General features: G+C 32.7%; 1 long non-coding RNA gene across 1 annotated transcript; it reads right to left on the reverse strand.

The window, feature by feature from the left end:
* Positions 1 to 8284: 8284 nt before the first annotated feature.
* LOC130622170 (uncharacterized) lies at positions 8285 to 13160 on the reverse strand. The gene is made up of 3 exons (XR_008981014.1): positions 12887 to 13160; positions 12474 to 12712; positions 8285 to 10819 (listed from the first exon to the last, which is right to left on the reverse strand). It is a non-coding gene; the product is annotated as an uncharacterized LOC130622170 (long non-coding RNA).
* Positions 13161 to 20026: the final 6866 nt, after the last annotated feature.

A 20026-nucleotide genomic window follows, 5' to 3' on the forward strand; every position in this document is an offset into this window, starting at 1 on the left:
TTAATACATCGATCGCCCCTCTATCTCACCAAGAAATTCGGTGTCAGCTTCTTCCCTAATTAAATACGATAAAACAGATGAAAATACATTTATTATTTGGAAATGAAGAGCCTTTAGTTTATGTTCACCAAATTAAGGGATATGATTTCTTTTTTCATTCTTATCTTAACTTACTTAAGGTACATTCTCTATCATTAGTCTGTCTATCCGCAAAGACGGGTGACTCCGTGGATTATTCCAGGGGTTAACGAGTAGTATACAATAACATTCACGAAGAAATCACAACTCTTCTATTCTCAATTTCTTAATAAAACCTCCAAGATTTTTTACTCTTATCCCTATATTTTAATATTTTTCTGTCAAATTAAACAACTTCTTTTATTAATTCTTCTTTTTATTATTATTGAGAATGTTCTTGCTTTAAAACATTTTGTTTCGCTTGATATTTGCTAAATGCACGGCAAGACAGATCAATCAATCAATGCACATGAAGCGATGGCTTCGATTGAAAACAAAGAAAAAAATTTGAGCTCAAAAAAATAAAAAATTGAACACGATAATTAGAAATAATGGGATAAAACAAGTACATGTTTTTGTATATAGCTAATACGATTTTCCTATGATCATTAAAAAAGTTAAACGCTAAAAAACACGAAATAAATTTTAATTGCGTCTATATTAAAAATCCTTTTTTAATTATAAATCTGTATCCAGAGGCGGGGAGAAAATAGACAACAAATAGAAAACCCACTTACAGAAGCTTCTTAAAATTAAATGTTCTTCTCATTTCATTAAAAAAGTACCAATAATTAAAACGTTTTAAACAAAATTGACAAGTGTATTATAACAGCTTCAATTTTCCGTACACACACACACACACAAGCAAAGCAGATGTATTGGTGGAATCATAAACAGAAACATAAAGTCCTCGACAGAGCAATTTGCTTACAGGTACCAAAATAAAAGTTAATAAACCTCCACTTTTAAATTAAAATTATCAAATTAAGTAAAAGCATACCTTAAGAGACTTTTGGCAATCAAGCAGTGACCACAAACTCGCTTAGAAAATGGTTCAAGTATTTCTAATAGAAGTAAATCTGGCAGTGATGGTCAGTGTTTAGCTTCTTTCAATGTTTTAAAGGCCATAAGACAAAATAAGAGTTAGCAACTTTTTGTACAACCATCTAGGTTGCAGAAACGGTTTTTAAAGGACTTTATTAAGTGGAATACCCACAAACAATATCATTTCCAGGACTCCTTTTATCTTTCTCGCAATCTCGGACGTCAAGTTGTCAGAAAGAGAGAAGGGCCCTGGGGATGAGGTTTGTTTGAGGGTTTGTTTTTCAGTTCCGAAAGTAAAATACAGGTAATAAATGCAAAATAACTGTCATAAGGCTCGTTTTCATTTAACTGCATTTTTTGCTACAGCGCAAAAAGATTACGTGCTTTTTTGTTAGCGCATGAGCACAATTTTAGAGGCTTTGTCCAACCGCGCACGCGATAACAAAAACACTTGTGAACTTTTTGCGCTTTAGTATATGCAGTCAATGGAAATCAGCTTTTATGCCAAAAGGCTTGAGAATATTAATTATTATTATTAAATTACAGTATGGTTACATACTAGAAAGAGATATTTTATCTGTGTTGGTTGAAACATCTGTATAAGGTTACACGTTTTATGCGACATGATTTCATGCTGGCATGATTTTATGCCTGAGACAGAAATCTTGTGGCGCCTTTGCGGTAACAGACTTGGATGTATTTCTAACTATATGTTTACATACATCCATGCCGGCAGATGTTTGTTATAGTATGTATAGAAGAGATTGTGTTGTAACATCAATGTAACTTTTGTTTGGATTTTTATACACTGAAAATAATTTCATATTCATATTTCATAACTTTATGCCAAACAGAATTTTTTAAAAGTTTACTTCCTGCGTCAAAGCATTTCGATTTCAAATGAAAGAGCTTGAAAATTTGTCTAAGAACCTTTAATTTTGTTTGTCTAGCTCAAAAGAGATTGTGAAAAATTTAACAGAAATCGAAAAAAAGTTTGAAATAGATTGTTATCCAGTCTTATTTCTCGATTGATGAAAAAAAAACAAGAAAAAAAGGAAGGTTTTCGAATTTTACGATTTATGAGTGTCAACACAATGTAATTAAACGTAATTTAAACAGGAAAAACGTGGGAGATAGATACTGTATGTGCGATAAGTTAGTATGTAAATGCTGTTCGACAATTGTAATCCTACCCTAATATAATAAGAATCCTGTTTTACTTATTTGAAGATTTTAAATGGTATAAAAAGATTAACAAAGTCTTAGATAGCGAAGTTACTAATACCAACGACTAACTTGTTAGCGACCATAACAAAAAGATGATAATGTGTAATCTTTAGATAAAGCGAAAATATTCTTAGTATTTTTGGCATGTTTATAAATAGTAGTTGCATCCTTATTCAAATTGGATTTTATGAACAGTTAATTAATATGTTGTTAAAGTTATTTTTTTTTGGATTGGTTTTCCTTAATTTTGTAAACAATAGGTATTTTTGTACCTGGTCTTTGATATATCTACCTTTATTTCTGTTCTTTTTATCATTATTTTTGCGTTACATAGAGTTACGTGTATGCATTAAAACATTGTTGAGAAAAAAATTATTATTCCTTGAAACCCCCCACCCCCCTCCCTTTGGAAACTGACCCTTTTAACGTTGTTATTTTTTTAATCTTATGCTACATATAGAAAAAAGAAACAGTACTTAAAGAGTTTCTTTCATTCAGTTCTCGTGACAACTGAGATTATAGGACAAGCGATTAGTTTGTCAAACAAATCGTTTTAATGATGTAACTCATTCTTATTCATGCATGTGTTTTGTCAGCAAACAAGAACTCCATTTAATAAATTTTGCCGATAAGTAAATGACAGTTCGTTTCTCTTAAAATTGGTTTTAGTTTTCTTTCATGGTGTACCAATTAAAAAAAGTCATTGAAATTTGATTTAATAGTTGTTGAATTTTACGCTGGTTAAATAGTTAATTGATAGAACAAACCAAAATCAAAACGGCTGTGTGACTATTGTTAAAAGTGAGGCTAGTGCCAACGTATTTCATAATTCATCAGAAATTAAAGTTTCTATTTATAGCTGCTATGAGTTTATGATAGCCACTTGTAGGTAAAATTTTAGCACATGCAAGATAGAATATATCTGTAAATAAATTAGACACTTGATTTTATACAGAATAGAGTGTGTACCGTTAGGTTAATGATAAATTAGTAATAGACGAAGAAGTGTTTTCCTTCGCGCACTCCTTGCCTTTGCATTTTTATTTAATTCTTTCTTTCTCCTCCTAAAAATTTTTCTTAAGCTTAACAGATTCAATCTTGTCCCCAGAGCTTTCTAAGATAAACAAATGAGGAATGTTTCGAATAAAGAAACTTGATATTTGAATAAACATGTGCATAACATGCAAATAATTTTTAGTTATCTAATAAGTAGGAGGGAGCGAAAAGGAAGACGAGATCTGCATAGTTTTTCTGCCTAGTCAGGCTAGCATTAGGACACAAATCCTAGCTAACTATTTGAAAATTATGCTAACACTAGAGAGAACCAATTCTCGTTCTTCGCAGGTGTATACATCTCAGGAGTATACTCTCAGGAGAAAAGCGTTAGACTTAAAAGAAGAGCGTAGTGTATCCACCGCCATGTTTGATTATGTTAAAATGCTAAATACAATCTTTTGCGAAAAAAAAATTATTAAAAAATAAACTAATTAGAAGTCATCGCGTGACCAAATGGGTCCAGCATTACTTTCTTGGAGAGAGTCTGGGAATGAGAATGTAACAGATTGTGAGTAATAATAACTGCATGATCTCAAATTGTTGTTAATCAAAATGAAATCAGTCTTTCAAATGTCATTTTAAGTTTACTAACTTCCTGTAATTAGTATCACTTCTGTTTCTTTAATTGAATTAATTTTATTCGTTAATTTTTTGCTTGAATTTGAAATGCTTAAGTATGGCTTTTTTGGCCATTCAAAAGATTGTTATTTTAAGAGAGTAGGAAAAGATGTTGTTTTGTTCATATGTCTATTCTACAAGGAAGTAAATAGCAGAATGTAAAAAAATATATGTAGAAATATAGAAATATGCACATAACAGTAATAAATTCCAGCCACACTCTTCAAACAAAAATATGCATCACGTTAAAAAAAAGATTGGAAAAGAAAAAGATTGGGGAAAAAATGCCATCAATTTTTGTCACATTTGAAATTCCCTGGGATAAAAAGTATAGAAAAGAAAAGATGTGATCTTATGTGAAGCATCTTAAAACATTTACGAATAACTACATATTGAAAGGAGATTTAAATTCCACAGATTTTTAGTTCTACCATCACTACAAAACAATTTTTTTTAATTGTATATTGTGTCGCAAGTTTGAGGTTGCTAAACTACTAAGCAATACATAACCTATGAACAAATTTGAAAATTGTAGAAAATTTTTTTCACTGTGAATCAAAGGGAATTTCTATTTTTTGTTTCATCTCTTTTTGTTTATAACCAATTGAAATTTTGTTTTAAATATATAGGTCAGAATATGTATTGGCTAAGACCTAGGACAGTTGGTATGCACCCTGGTTTGCTAGTCAATTCTTTCTCCTTTTTTACTTTTTTTTTTGGAACAATTAATACTTGTAATGTATTTCTATCTGTGTTTACATAACCAGCAGAGCAGATTACATCTTTGCATAGGTATAGAAAAATTCAATTTTAACAAGGATTCGTATCTTAGCCTTATGCTAGGTTATGCGTTATTACCTCGCATCAAAAAAATTTAGAACATCAAATGTCTGTCCTAACAGACCAATTATTAGAATAAATTGTGAAACAACGAAACACAAGCTTTGCACTCAACATTATTACTCATAATTCCAATAGAAACTTCACGTGATATGTTTTTACATGTTATATCTCACTTATAGTGAGTTTGTAAGGTAGTAGGAAAGATATAAGTTATCAGGAAGAATATAAAGAAGCATCAGTGATAGTAGGAAATAGAATTTGATGTCTCAAATTTTGTTACATTGACAAGAAAGTAATATATATAGTAGAAAGTCAAATTTAATTTGCATCCGCGTTTTAATTCCAAAAGGCAATTGATTGAATCACAATCCACGACTATCCTATTTATTGAAATTTCGCTGAATGTAACTAAATTTTTATTGTGTATTAATTTTTGAACCGCAAAAGTATCACTCTCAAATTAAAGATTCGCTGCAATAAAAACACGAAGAATTAAAGACGATATTATTTTTTCCGCGTTTTCAAAATTGGGCGGTTAGCTACCACCTACAAATAATTTGACTAATTTTGTGATTATAACAATTTAAGACGAATTATTTTCATCTTAACTATTCGCAAGCTTTTATACACACGAAATTTGAAAAGTGTTTCCCACATGTTTTTATTTTGATCGAATTAGTAAACTTGGGTAGCTATGTCATTGCTTCAATTTACCGTCTTTATTTCACTTTAAAACAAAATAAAGGAATTTTAGTTAAGTCTTGTTAGCATGAACAAATGTTTTCTGATTGCTTCTTTAATTTGCTTTTTTACTGATAACAATCTAACTTTAAATGACATCCATTTAACTCATAGTTCACATGTCAATGATATACCTCAATACCTCCGATAAAAGGCAACGATAGCAATTTGTAATTCGGAAGTGCACAATGACGCAAGCAAATAAGTACGACAAACAACTCACATAAATAAAACACATCCTGCATTGTTCAGCACACCAACTTGAGATGCAATTATAATTAAAAAAATTAATTCCCCCATACAGATTTCTAGTCAGCACAGTTTTAGTCAAACCCATTTACCTGACACAAAATTCCTTCAATCCGTTTACGCCATATCTAATTTTTATTCTTTTCTCCCTTTTTTTCTACCCTTCATTAAGGGCTTCTGATAAATTCACATGGGGAATTTGGTAATGTTATGGAATTTCGATAACGACTGACATCCATGGAAGAGTGTGGTATCTGATCATAGTTTCTTTGTACGTTTTTATGTAATGTGTGTGTTGTTCACAGGGTGCTCACCAAGGAATAACAAAGACCATATGAGAATTATAAGGATTAAAATACAGATTGATTTAGAGAAATAGCATTATTTATACTTTCAATTATATCAATATACTATTCTCTCTACATCTGTGTCATCTCTCGATTTAATACTCTATAATTCCATAAAGTTTAATAACATATGTGTAAATATTTCAGCTAAAAATGGTTCTTTAATTTTTAACGATAAAATAAGAAATAATTTTGCACGTCTTTGTTTATTCTAATGACGTCATTCTCCGGTTAAAACGTTTTTATGAATTCATAAATTCTGACAAGAACCAGCTATTGCGTACGAAGCACACGAGAAACTAGATATATAGTGACATGGATAAAATGGTCCTTTATTTCATATATTTCAATCTCAATGACGTCGTTAAATATAAGAAAATATACAAACGTTTTTTACGATATTCTACAATTGTGTGAAGGTTTATAACTTAAGTGCTTGTCTTTTCATGATTTCCGTGGCGGCGAAGAAAGTTAAAACATAAAAAACGAGGTTAATTTAGTTAACATTAAGGACGCCAAACTGTTTATTTCCTGTTTTGTCTTTAGTAATCGTGTTAATTTTATAATTTTCAACTGGCACATTGGAAGAATCGCAGTGAATATAAGTATACAGACAGGGGCGGATCTAGGATTTTTTTTGACTTGTGTAAAAAAGCCTCGAAGAGGCTTCACCGCCCGCCAGGGCGGTAATCTTACAACTGGGGGTTTGGGGGGCGTTGTGAGCCCCCCAAACTATAAGTCACTATCGTCTATAAAGTTTGAGACTTTATAGACGATAGTTAGCTACAAAGCTGTCTGCAAAAACACAATGTTAAAATAAAAATATGAAGCAAACAAATAAACTATAATAACTAAGTTTATATATATTATAGATTAGATGCATTTATCGAGAATAAAAGTTCAAATATAAACAAACCACACTGTTTATAAAAATTCTGCTGAAAATTTTACCTGCTGGTATTTGAACTTATCATGTGAGTAGCTAGGCAGCTAGTAACTATTTCTGTATTTAAAATTTATATTAAAAAATACACAAGTAAACAAATAAAATTTCTTACCTGCTTTATCATCAACAAATAGACTGTGTAGGAAATTTTGCCAAGTGTGCATTCAGTAGCTAATGTCTGTGACATTCAGTCCAACTTTCTTTCCAACCCTTGTATCCAAATCTGATACTTCCCCAATACATGTCAAAATATGGTGCTTTACCTCTCGCCCCAAATCTTCGATTAACTTCAGTTGTTTATCTGATATCGAATCCGCCACTTCAACACTCTTAAAGACATAAATCAAGTAAAAAAAACACTGACCTGTTTCACAGCGGTCGTAAAAGAGAAAGTTCGCAGATCACTCACCTGAATATGTGTCCTGGATCGTCATGCCGCATAATTTTCATTTCGCACCAGTTGGCTACACCAGAGAAATACACCAGGATATTTATTGCCCAGAAGAATGCGCAGCTTACACCAGTTGAACTGGTGTAAATAGTGAATCCGGTGCCGATCAGGATATCCAAAATTTCGCAGGATGAAACAGCCGCATGCGGCTAAATTGACACAAAAACAGGACCACAAAACCCAAACGGCGAGGGTGGTCGGGGCGTAAAAATCAAAGAGCAAAAGGCTCACAGAGATACACCTAAATTTTTTAGCTGAATTTTTGCTGGTGTATTTACACCAGTACACCATAGCTAAATCGTCCCTGACAGAGGCTATTTAGTAGTGGTAGTGTGACAAAAATATTTATTGATATGATGTGTGCATTTATGGCAAATGCAGCGCTGGCTAGCTGGCCCGTGCAAGCTTTTGTCCTATTTCTCAAAAAAACAAAACAAGCAAACTTTAAAATCAAGTACATGTGTTTCACTAAAACTATACTGGTTCATGGTGCTTAGTTTATAATTCTTGCTAAATAGTTAGTCAGTTTGTCATTATATATTATATGTTCAAGAAATATGTGCTGTTTTAAGTTTTGCATCGTTATTATTATCACACTCCCCTGCTATTTGTTTTTTTCTTCCTGTTTAGTTTATATTTATAAGCATTTTTGTAACTCAGTGCTTGGTAATCAAAATGGTTTTGGGGGCCACGCACTTACCAAACTTACCACGCGTATCAACTATATGTTGGCAGTATGTATGTTTGTTAATCTTCAAGCTGATTAGACGTACTTGTTTTATGAAAAAAGAAATTCAAATGTTACGATATTGCTCTTATTAATTATAATAATTATATTATATTTATAGAAATTTATAGAATTGACTTAAAAGTGCCGAGTTCATTGGAATAAAATTAGGTCTTTTACAATGCTATGTTGATATGGCAGTGGTAAACATGAATCTTTTTATAGGTGAATATTTGTCATAGCACATCCGTATTTCATTCTCATCAGAGAATGCTTCACCCCGATCAGACCTCTGATCATGACGGTCGAGTATAATGCGTGTAAGTCATAATGAAGAATAACTACTTGAATCTTTTTGTTTGGCTTGCCAGGTCAGAGAACATACAAATTTGTGTTTTTAGCTTGAATGACCAAAATGTTATTAGGCAGAAACAACATGTGGTTTTAAAAGTCATGTCAGATTCATATAGTTTCTCAAATAATCATTTGCCGAGAAACTGCCTTTTTGTTGATTGGTTAAATTTCACAATTTCCTTTAAATACCGCACTCATTTAGAATGCATAACTTCTAAAACTCATGAAGTAAGTTAAATACAAAAAAGTTTAATTTTACTTTTATCAGATTTTGTTTAAGAGCACGCCACAACAATTTTTATTGCTACGCACGCACCCAAATTGGACATCCATTAATTTAAAAACAATCTTAGTAGTCCTATATGAAGCGTGATTTAAAATGTAGCTAGCTAGCTAGCAGTAAATTACTTCAATTTTTTGATACATAATTACTTATAATACTTTTTACTAAAGTAAAAGGGGATTTTTACCCGAATTTAAAAGTATAGCCCACTACCTCGACCACCATACCCAAATCCAACAACATACTCAGGGCAGCCCAGTCATAATGTTATTTACAGATGTTCCAAAAAATGAAAATATCCAATAACACCAGATGCGGTATATATGTCAACAAATACAAAATTGTGTTTTAATAATGCCTCAACTAGCTAGCTAGGTAGAAGGCAATAATTCCAGTGTAAAATATGAAATCTAAAACAAATAACTATAGCTAGCTAAGCATTAGAAAAAAATGCAATCTAGCAAATTGAATAAGCCCAATGGGTAGGAAACAAATGCCATGTTTTATTTCTTTTACCAAACGTTAATGATTAGCTCATTTGAGTGCTTAGTTTGAGAAATAATAACGGTAAACAAACTACGAAGTGTGCATCACTTTCGGTGGAAAATTATTTCTCTAAACTAACCTTGTTTTCAGGTTAGTTGTATATTTCAGCTGGGTTTTTTTTGTAGAATGAGAATGGGTAATGAAATAATAAATTATATAATAATATATTAGCAACAACATGTTTGTGTGCTTGGAAAGGAATCCAATTTTAGGGCAATGTTGGCTTTTTTCAATAGGTTTACCCTATTTGGTCCGCGGTTTTTCGAACATAATATAACGGTGGGCGGAATCTACCCCCTTAATAACTTCTCATACGCTTGTCCAAATTGAATCAAAGTTAGCACACTTATAGTACGTCACAAAAGGAACAAAATGGCCACAATAAATTTTTGCTTGCGGCAGCACATTCTCTGTGACGTCATCAAAAGCTTTTGTTTAAAATGTCACTATCTGCTTAAAATTCAATGACTTTAGTTCTAGAGCGAATTTTTACATTCTTTTTGAAGTTTCTGGAAGCTAATTAAACATTGTTTAACATATTTTCCGATTTTTACATAGATTGCATGATAAATTGCCCAAAATTGCCCAAAAAACCGTTTAAGTACGACTTTCGGGTAAAATCTGCAAAAATCGGGAAATCAGATTAATCACGTGTCCAAAAGATGGGGATAGATTCTTCTTGATGAAACAAAGTTGTGTCTTAAGTTTCATGTTCTAAGGATAATCTTGATAAGAGTTATTGTACTTTCCTCATTATAAAGGTTTCATAGAGATTTTTAGGGGTAGTTTCGAGTAATAGCAAATATCAAAGCCTCTGAAGGGTAACATAGCATTAAGGAGTTATTATAAAAAAACGTTACTTGGGGGCGTCACAGGAAAAGTGCTGACATAAGCGATGTACGAATCTACCAAAATGTAATTAGAGAAGGATTTAATAAATCGGTTGACAAAAGGGCCCCTATATGCCCTGTTTTAAATATTGTACGAATATTTTCTCATGACATGTATACAGAAACATTGGCTTTGTCCTAATCAAAGCATAATCTGTATAACACAAAAGATAAGGACGTTGAAATGTTATTAAAAACAGTAATATTCTGTTATATTTCCATATGGTCTAGAGAAGGTTGGTTCTAACTTTCGATAGCGATCTGATGAGATTAAATCAAAAATTTTGCCTGGTGACAAAAACCACATATTCAGGCGATCAGTTAATTGATAGTAATTACCATTATCTTAACAAAAAATTCGGCTTTTAATTAACTGGTCTTTTTAATTACAAGTTTAAATGAAAATTAACCATTAGTAACCAATATTAAAAGATGTGAATCCAGCTGATTGCAGAGATGTCAACGTGAAAATTGTGTACCTAAAAACGAAAGGAATATGCCAGACAAATACACAATTGCGCACCCAATCAGCAGAATAGCTTATATGCAGTACGTACAATTTTAACTCTTTTACTCAAACGACCTTTCTCAGTTATTTATTATATGCATTTCATAGGATTTATTAATCAATTTTATAAAAGGGAAATACGAGAAATCAAAATTGAATATTAAATCCAACTGTTTTCTTTTCCTTTTTATAAACCATGGTCATGGAATAACAAGACCGAATCCAAGTGATCCAAGTCACGCAAGAAGAAGGTCGTGCGTAAAGTATACAGAATTTTCTAGCCAGAGAAAATTGCCTATAAAATAGGAAAAATTCCCTTTAGTTTTGCAATGTCATGTCTAACAACTCCTAAGCCACAACTAAAATTTTATAAATAAAACCTTCGTAGCAGCAGTTGTTACTACTTGATAATTCACTAAATTGATCTATTATCTCTGAGTAATTGTAAACATTTGTTTTTCGAAACTATATTGCTTTCATTCAAGATTATTTGTACCTCCACCTTCATGCGTGTTAACCCAATGATTAATTTTTGTATGACATGGATATCACTTAAGCCACTAGCACTTTAAGAATGAATTCAAACTTCACTAAACTAGTCAGTTACATGCATTTAAATGTATGAAAGCATAAAAATAAAATGTGCAGGTCATGACAGCCATGAGATTACAACTATTTAGAGGTATTAATATATGTTGTAACAAACTTTTAAAGATTTACTGACATCATATTGTGGTTTTTTATAAACAGTTTATTTTAATGCTTGATATCTTTAAACTGAATAATAAAAAAGTTTGGTTCTATTTTTTACATTGAACTCAAAAGGTATCAAATCTCTCATATAAAAGGTAAGAAATGGTCTATTAGCTGTGAACTCTCTATATTTTATTTGACCCTTATGGTTTAAGTAACGTGTGTTAATATATATTAATGTGGAAAAATTGAGAATAATTAGAAAAATCAGGATCCTTTAAATTGAAAGGAGCACCTGCGTTTCTGACCTTTGACAAGATGGCAAAAATGGATTAATGATGTTTACCTATTCTAGTTCAAAACCACTTTCGTTAAAAAACGTACAACATTTTACCTCCTTTATCTCCCAAAAAAACCGAAAACATTGTACTTGAAACTTTCATTTCAGTACTCTGAAATATTTTAATACATCTAAACAAAACATGTCGACGAAAGCCTTCAAGAAAACCCAAGAAGAAATAGAAGAATTCTTTTGAATTGTATTTCGCATTTAATTAGCAACACCGCTTAATTTATGCTTATCCAATCAATAAAATGAAATCTAAGCAAACCAAATTGAGAAGAAACACGATGGCAATACTCTGCGATGTTACTAATACCAACGACTAACTTGTTAGCGACCATAACAATAAGAGGATAATGTTTAATCTTCAGATAAAGCGAAAATATTCTTAGCATTTTTGGCTTGCTTATAAGTAGAAGTTGCATCCTCATGCAAATTGGATTTTATGAACAGTTGATTAATATGTTGTTAAAGTTATTTCTTTTTCAGATCGATTTTTCTTTAATTTCTAAAAAATAGGCATTTTTGTATCTACAATCCTATTAAATGGATTAAAGGACCCGTAAGATCTTTGATATAATTAACCTACCTATTTCAGTTCTTTCTATCATTCTTTTTGTGTTTGTTTTTTTCTAAAAAAAAATGGGATGCAGAAGCATAATTGCCTATTATTTGAAAAATATTTACAAAAATGGTTTTTTCATTACGTGAACATTTAACTTATGATATATATATTATCCAGAATAACTTTACGCCGTGATCTTGTCTTCATGGGCTTTAAGACTTCTTTTATTCTTCTCAGCAAACGCATGCTAAGCAAATCTTTATCTACAAATTAGAAAACTCACAATAAATAAAAATTACCATAGATATGCACCATGACACTCACAGCTTATCTCAAAAATTGTGTCACGACATGAAAGCAATTTTTGGTCCTTTCTACAAGAATTTTTACACCCATATTTTGAATCAAATATGATATTCTCCCATCCTCGTACTTACAATTTTCTAACTGTTTCACATCATATTCTATTTTCTTCAACACATGTCTGGCTTTTTTATTAACAACCCCAGAGCCTGAATCCCATCTTCTTCTTAGAACGCATCTCACAGGTACCCCATGCAGAGTTGGCACGGCAAACCGGTAGAATAACATAAAATATATCAGAATTTAATGCATTATGTTAGCCTACTTAGAGCAACTGTTTCACACGAAATAAAATGTCTCAGTTTTTTATACTCAATTCTATTGAAGGATTTAGCATTATTAGATCGGAACTTGAATGATAAGATCAAACTATTTATGTATTGTACTTGATGATACACGAGGTTTCTATTGACTACTATACTTGTAATTAGCTGCTTTTTAGACTTCCTTTTGCTGAATATATGATTTTTTTAAAGTTTAGCTTTTTAGTTTTTTTCATCGCTAAGCCCTCTACAATGTTTTATTATATATCATCAGTCACTTAAAAGCTTTAGAAATACTAGATATATTTGTGTTTAACACAATCCTTTTCTACCCCGCATCATTTTAAAAAATCATACGCATGACATATTTCACATATTATTCAGGGTTTATTAAAATTATAAAAATCGGTAAAAAACCGTCATCATTTGTAAAACTGAACTTCTCAAAACAAGATTTATTTACGTTGCTAATTTTTACCTTGTGATATCTACACACAGACCATAGAACAGTTACTCAACTTTATGACAACTAAGATTGCATAACAAAGTATGTAGCTTATCGGCAAAGGACTTAATATAAAAACTTTTTTCAATCAGAAATTATCCAAGTTCGATTTGGCAATAGCCGAAATTTACGCTGGTTAAATGGTTAATCGATAAAGAAAACTAAAAAAAGCGACTGTGTGACTATTGTTAAATGTTAGATTAGCGCCAACTGTTATCGTATTACTGACATTAAAGTGAACCTGAAATAAGTAGCAAAAAATTTTAACTGAGATTAATAAACCATTGAATTTTGTCTAGATAGCTAATGCTTTTTCTAATATTCCTCATGTTTTTGTCACCTGTAATTTATAAGACTTTGAAGCTTTTGTTTGAGAATTAGATTTGCCTACAAAACCTTTATAGCTGACCAGGTGACATTTTCGTAAGGGTTGGCTTAATCGGTTTTTTATTGACGTTTAACCACACTGCAATGTTTGATAGCCAATTTCTATATAATTAGCTGGATCTGTAATTTCCTCACCAGGTTTTGACTTTCCACCTAGCTAGCTTAATTTCAGTCTCGTCCTTTAATAGTTCCTCTAGCTAGTTATAGCAAAAAGTTAGCTTCATCATAAATGTAGCTTCAAGCTCCCTCTTGAAAAACAACATGAAGCAACGTCTTTGTTGACCTTTTTTGCATAAGTACCAAATTTTAGAAATACAATCTTTGCACGTACAGCGCACGTGCATGCAATCAAAGTACCCTCTGCATAAATTCCATAAAAAATTGTATCATTCGCTCAGTCCTCCCGAATGACACCACTAAGAAAGGAAACCACTGTTGATATATCCCGTAACCTATACCGAGATCTGGTTGTGATATACTGGAATTAATTGTACTAAGACTGTGATTTCAAGTGTAAATAGAATTTACATTTACATAAAATCTTTCGAAAACTATTTGTAAATATACCAGAGTTAGAGTAATTATAACAGTCTGACTCTCAGTTGCTGCTAACCAACAAACAAATCAGTTTTACAAAACGTTAAAGGGTATACCATAGGTTTTGTGAAAACTTTAATAACTTCTTGTAATTAGTATCACTTTTTTTTTCATGAGTTATGTGTCAAAACTTTTACAAAATATTTTCCTTTGATAAAATAGAGTTATATTGAAGTTTCAAAATCTGAACATAAAACTAACAGAAGTTATTATATTTTACCGATTACAAGGATTCTTAGAAATTTAAGGGATAATTTCGAACAACAGCCAATGTCTAGAACTCTGGAAAGTATGGGACCTATGGGTGCATTTAGGGTTAAAATTTATTAGAAAATATGTAGCATCAATTATTGTTACATTTGAAAGTTCCCTGTGATGGAAAATATAGAAAAGAAAAGATGTGATCCTATGTTAAGCATTTCAAAACACTTAGGAGTAACTAGTTATTGAAAGGAGATTTATATCTTAGTGATCCAAAACAAATTTTGACTGGTTTTAGGCCTTTTAAAAGAAGGATGGGCATTAAGCCGTCTGAGAATTCTATGGTAATTTACACCTCTTAACCCCGATGTACCATTTTGGCTCACAGACAGCGCGTATTATAATATAGCTAACAATTTAACAATTTAATATCTCATGTAATTCTAATTACAGTGTGGTTTGAAGGGAATTTCTGTTTTGTGTTCTATTTTCTTTGTTATAGCCAAGTTGATATTTTGTTTTCTATGTTTCAATTATATCATGATGAGACATATGACAGTTGCTATAGAAAGTTATATACGCATTACATACATGGAATATTTGTCTATAATATCTACGCCCTCTTCAAAAGACATGTCTACGCTTAGAATAATCTTTTTGGCTGTGCTTACAAATTTAACATAAAGTACATCTTAGAATTATAACAATCAGTAACATTCCATTGGTACAAGCATTCATATTCTCTCAGCTGATAAATGGGTCGTTGTCAGGTGGCGTCGGTCCTTGTACGCACTATTTGTCGTGCGTCTGCAAACGTATTTGCATGGATGGGCAGTTGAAATTTATCGTTTGCATCTTGCATCGTTAAAAACTCAGCGCTAGTTATAATCTACTAATAAATAATGTCAAATTAAATTGTTAAATAATCAAACACGAAACATTAAGGTAAATTTCAAAGAAAAATTTCACTTCATATCTTTATTGTGTTTATCTCCTTAACCGCGAGGTTAAATACAGTAGGAAAGATAAGAGATAAGGAAGAGTACAAGAAAGTATCGGTAATAGTAGGAAACAGAATTTAATGCCCTAAAAATTTGCTTTATTGACAAGGAAATACTGTATATTAGAATGATCAAAATTAATTCTCTCGCCATTCGATCTGTGTTTTAATTACATTCGTACAGCTTTCTATCAATGGAATTAACAACTGAAATTTTGCATGACTTTTCATGTATTCACTTAACGCATTGTCGACAACGTCAAACTCCTTTGGCAATTCTTCCAGCCTGTTATCGTCTATGGAAAATCCCATCTTTAGGAGTTGCGCACGTATTTTCCTATTTGGTTGGCCTCAACGTTTTTTCACTGAGTTCATACAGTCTATTCTTTTTAATGAGGCTCGATAACCTGACTGTACTATCTAGCTGTGTGTATGACTTTTTCTTTTTTTAACAATAACTGCTATAACGTAACATATAGTGGATTGCAGTTTGATAACTTTTTCTTATGTTATTAAAACATTAAGATTGTCAAATTATTTGGTATGAAAAAGTTTTTTAAGCTTTCGCGAACGTGTACACAGCTAAAAATTAGTAAGCTTAGGCATGACGATGCTTAGTCTCTACCGTCATCTCAAAATGCATTCAATGTTTGGACACATTGAAAAAACATTTTGTCATCTTAACATTAAAAAGAATGTTCTTAGTTTGCTTATTTAATTTCCTTGTCAACAGTTCAGTTTTAAATGATGTAAATTAACTAATTATGGATAGGTTAATGATATAGCTTATTCCTGGTAGACCATAATACAGAACGCGTGTACTAAAAGTTTGAGTTAACCATCTTCACTAACATGTATTAAATTTTTTTTTCAAAAACAGTAATATGTTTGAAAATTATTTGATGTAGTCGCAATTTGCTCCTGTCTCATCGTCACACTGTCACACCCTCATGCATCCACACCAATTACACTTACGTGCAAGTTGTAACCCGCTGTCAACCCATGAGGCATCAATTAAAGATATTATATTGTGCGGTTGCAAAACCACTTAAATTGGAGCTTGCTGCGGTTACTATCCAAGATGGAGGAAAAGCTTATAGTATATTTTACTTAGAAGTAAGAGCTTAAATACTAATAGAGGAGTAACTATTAATAGAGGAGAAGCGACGCATTTACGGCCTACAGCATGACATAACTAATTTTGGAAATTTTCTTTGGTGCTACAAATTTGCAACTTTTCTAACTTCTTTTGGAAGCTATAATGCGAAAATAAATATTTTTTAGATTTAGGTAGCTTTTTTTCATCCTCGCCCCCAGGGTTTTTTGCCTATGTCAAATCCGCTAAACTAGACCTAAACAAAACAGGCTGCTATTTATAACTAATATATTGATTTCTATAAATAATTCTCGCTGTTGCAACTTTTGCGGCTGGCAAACGCAACTTGATCGAGTCCTCGTTCCTAACTTGCGCATGACGAGGACGATTGATCTTGGTTTCTTACGTTTTAGAAAGTTTTTGTTTCAAACCAAGTTATTATTTGCTCACCCTGAGACTATATTTTTAGTGATTAAATTTTCTAAGAAGCATTTTTTATCAACAAAATGTGGTAACGTTTGATTAGATAAATAGGATTTTGTTGGGATATACTGACACAAGACAACCCAATTTACCTGGCTACACTTTAAATTTTGCAAGTCGAGTATATTTTTGGGAAAAAGTGTAAGTCTTTGATTGTGGCATCTAGTTAGTTATATGTTCAATAAGGAATGAAAACCGATTTTCAGCTTTGATAGCTGGCTAGCTAAGTATAAAATATGTTTTCAGTTTCTTTTCGGATTCTGCACTACAATGTAACCCGACTTCTTGGATTATGAGCATGCGCATCAGAATAGTGTTACAATGTGATACTTCATCAGACACTGTACATAACGTGAATGAAAGCTGTAAAATAGCACAGTAATGTAACAACAGGACGCTAATCGCTTGAACGAACTCGTTAGCATCATTCAGTATTTTGTAATTAGTATATGTTAGATTAGATTTAGTTTGATACAGAACGAGCTATAATGCGAACTGATAGTTCGAGCCCTCAGGCTCGGCCGATGTCAGCAGTGAGTCGTACGCTCTGGAGGCACTGCATAGTTATTTCGGAAAGAGCAAGGATTTGTCGCAATGAATATGGTGTTTTCCTGTATCTAAAATCATTTAACTACAAAATGCCGCCGTTAACAACAGTATAAATAATGAAGCGATAAATTATAACTTTGTCGACCTTCACTGATCGTTAAAAAACACGTTTTGGGTAATATTGAATAGTTAATACTTTTAGCCATCCCGAGGCAGATATTGGAGAACTAGCCGTCCCGAGGCAGAAATCGGAGAATTAACCGTTCCGAGGCAGATATCGGAGAATCAATTAACTATTCTATATTGCTCGGAAATTAATTATTTACTTGATGTTAAGTAATAATAATGACAAGAATCAAATATTGTAGAAACATTTTTTTGATATGAAGCTGGAAGTAAAAATCCTGATGACAGAAAAGCTGATGATAAACGACATTGAAACATTTTTGTTAAAAAGAAAAAAATGAATCCATGAGACATGAAGATATGAACTCGTAATGTGGTTAATGAAAAAAAAATTTTGTTTATAGACTTCAGATTTTGCGTCATGTAGATGTTTTCTATTGGAGTCTGGGGACAGACTCTTTTAACAGGGAGGGTAAGGATACAAAGCGGTGCTTCATCAGAAATTGTACATAACGTAAGTGAATGCTGTACAATGGCACAGTAATAAGAAACTGGACGCTAATTGCTTAACGGACTCGTAAGCATCATTTGGTATGCTGTAAATAGTATGTGATAGATTAGAAATAGTGAGATACAGAATGAGCTCTACCGCGAACTGCTTGGTCGAGCCTGCAGGCTTGGCTGGTCAGCAGTTATTTTGGAAAGAACAAGGATTTGTCGCAATGAATATGGTGTTTTTCCTGTATCTATAATCATTTAACTACAAAATGCCGCCGTTAACAACAGGATAAATGCACGTGTCGTATCCTGGGGCAAGCCTCGGTCTTTGGTCGCGTGGTAAGAATGGAGATAGGGAAATTTTCCTTCTGGCGCAGTCGCGCACGTGCACGCACACACGTCACAACCAACCACAACAAACCCATACCATGCCATGCTTAGCTATGGAATTCAGGGTAAGTCCCTATCATGCAGTGTTGAGTCATAGAATTCAAGGGTATGTCCCTATAGAGTGCTGACGTCATCAATGCTGCAAATGAGTCAAAAAAGTTCTAGCACACCTAGTAGGGGGAATTCCCTTATATAATGCTAATAATCAACGCATGCGCTGTCAAGACGTGAACTTGTTATAAAAATACTTCTAATAAATGTGCATTAGCTGTCAGGGAAAATTTAATATGTTTGGAAGTGCAGTAGTCATGACCTTCATAGCCGGCATCGGTCTCTACATACGACTAATGGCCCTGGCATTATTACAAGAATCAGAGAAGAATGAACGGATGGAACATTTGAGGCTTTTGAAGATTCAGGATCTAGAGGATCGTCTTAATGCCTTAGAATCATAATATAAATGGTGAAACAATGCAAGGACTGCGAACGTGTTTTGGATGTGTACGACAGATGTAGCTGTAGATGTAGGTTTTCGGTAAAGGGTAAATTGTTGTGTTAGTGCTGTTATCAGGAATATATCACATATAACGGGGGTAGTTGCGCATGTAAGACGAGCAGCAATCCTCGGAACCTGTTTGAATTACAATAAAACAAGATGCCACAATTTGAGGAAGAGATTGTCAACCCTAACTACTCATTTTCTGCTACCTGTACGGACATCAACGATTTCAACGTGGATTATCTGACAGTTTTAGATGCCATTCCTGCCAATGGAGGTAAGGATAATCGGTATATTATAGGCTACCATACAGGAGACCTTGTAGTAGGCCCCAGTGAAAAAACTCCAAAAATCTGTTCCCACATGGGGCCACCCGATACAACGCCAATGCAGTATCGGCAATGAGTCTTGATTTTGAAGAGTACCTTGACTGGGTTGTGAAGTATCGTCAAATCTGGTCCAAGATCGAAGAGTTGATATCCGAGCAATTGACGACAGAGCCTGTAAAAAAAGACCGTTACGTGAACTCTAAACTCAAATACTACAAGGATACAATCAGGACAAAATTCCACGGTATGCCAGTACCCTACGACGAACCCTGCCAAGCCAGTGCCTTCCTG

The sequence above is a fragment of the Hydractinia symbiolongicarpus genome, chromosome 12 (genome assembly GCF_029227915.1).
Source record: "Hydractinia symbiolongicarpus strain clone_291-10 chromosome 12, HSymV2.1, whole genome shotgun sequence".
Lineage (NCBI taxonomy): Eukaryota > Metazoa > Cnidaria > Hydrozoa > Anthoathecata > Hydractiniidae > Hydractinia > Hydractinia symbiolongicarpus.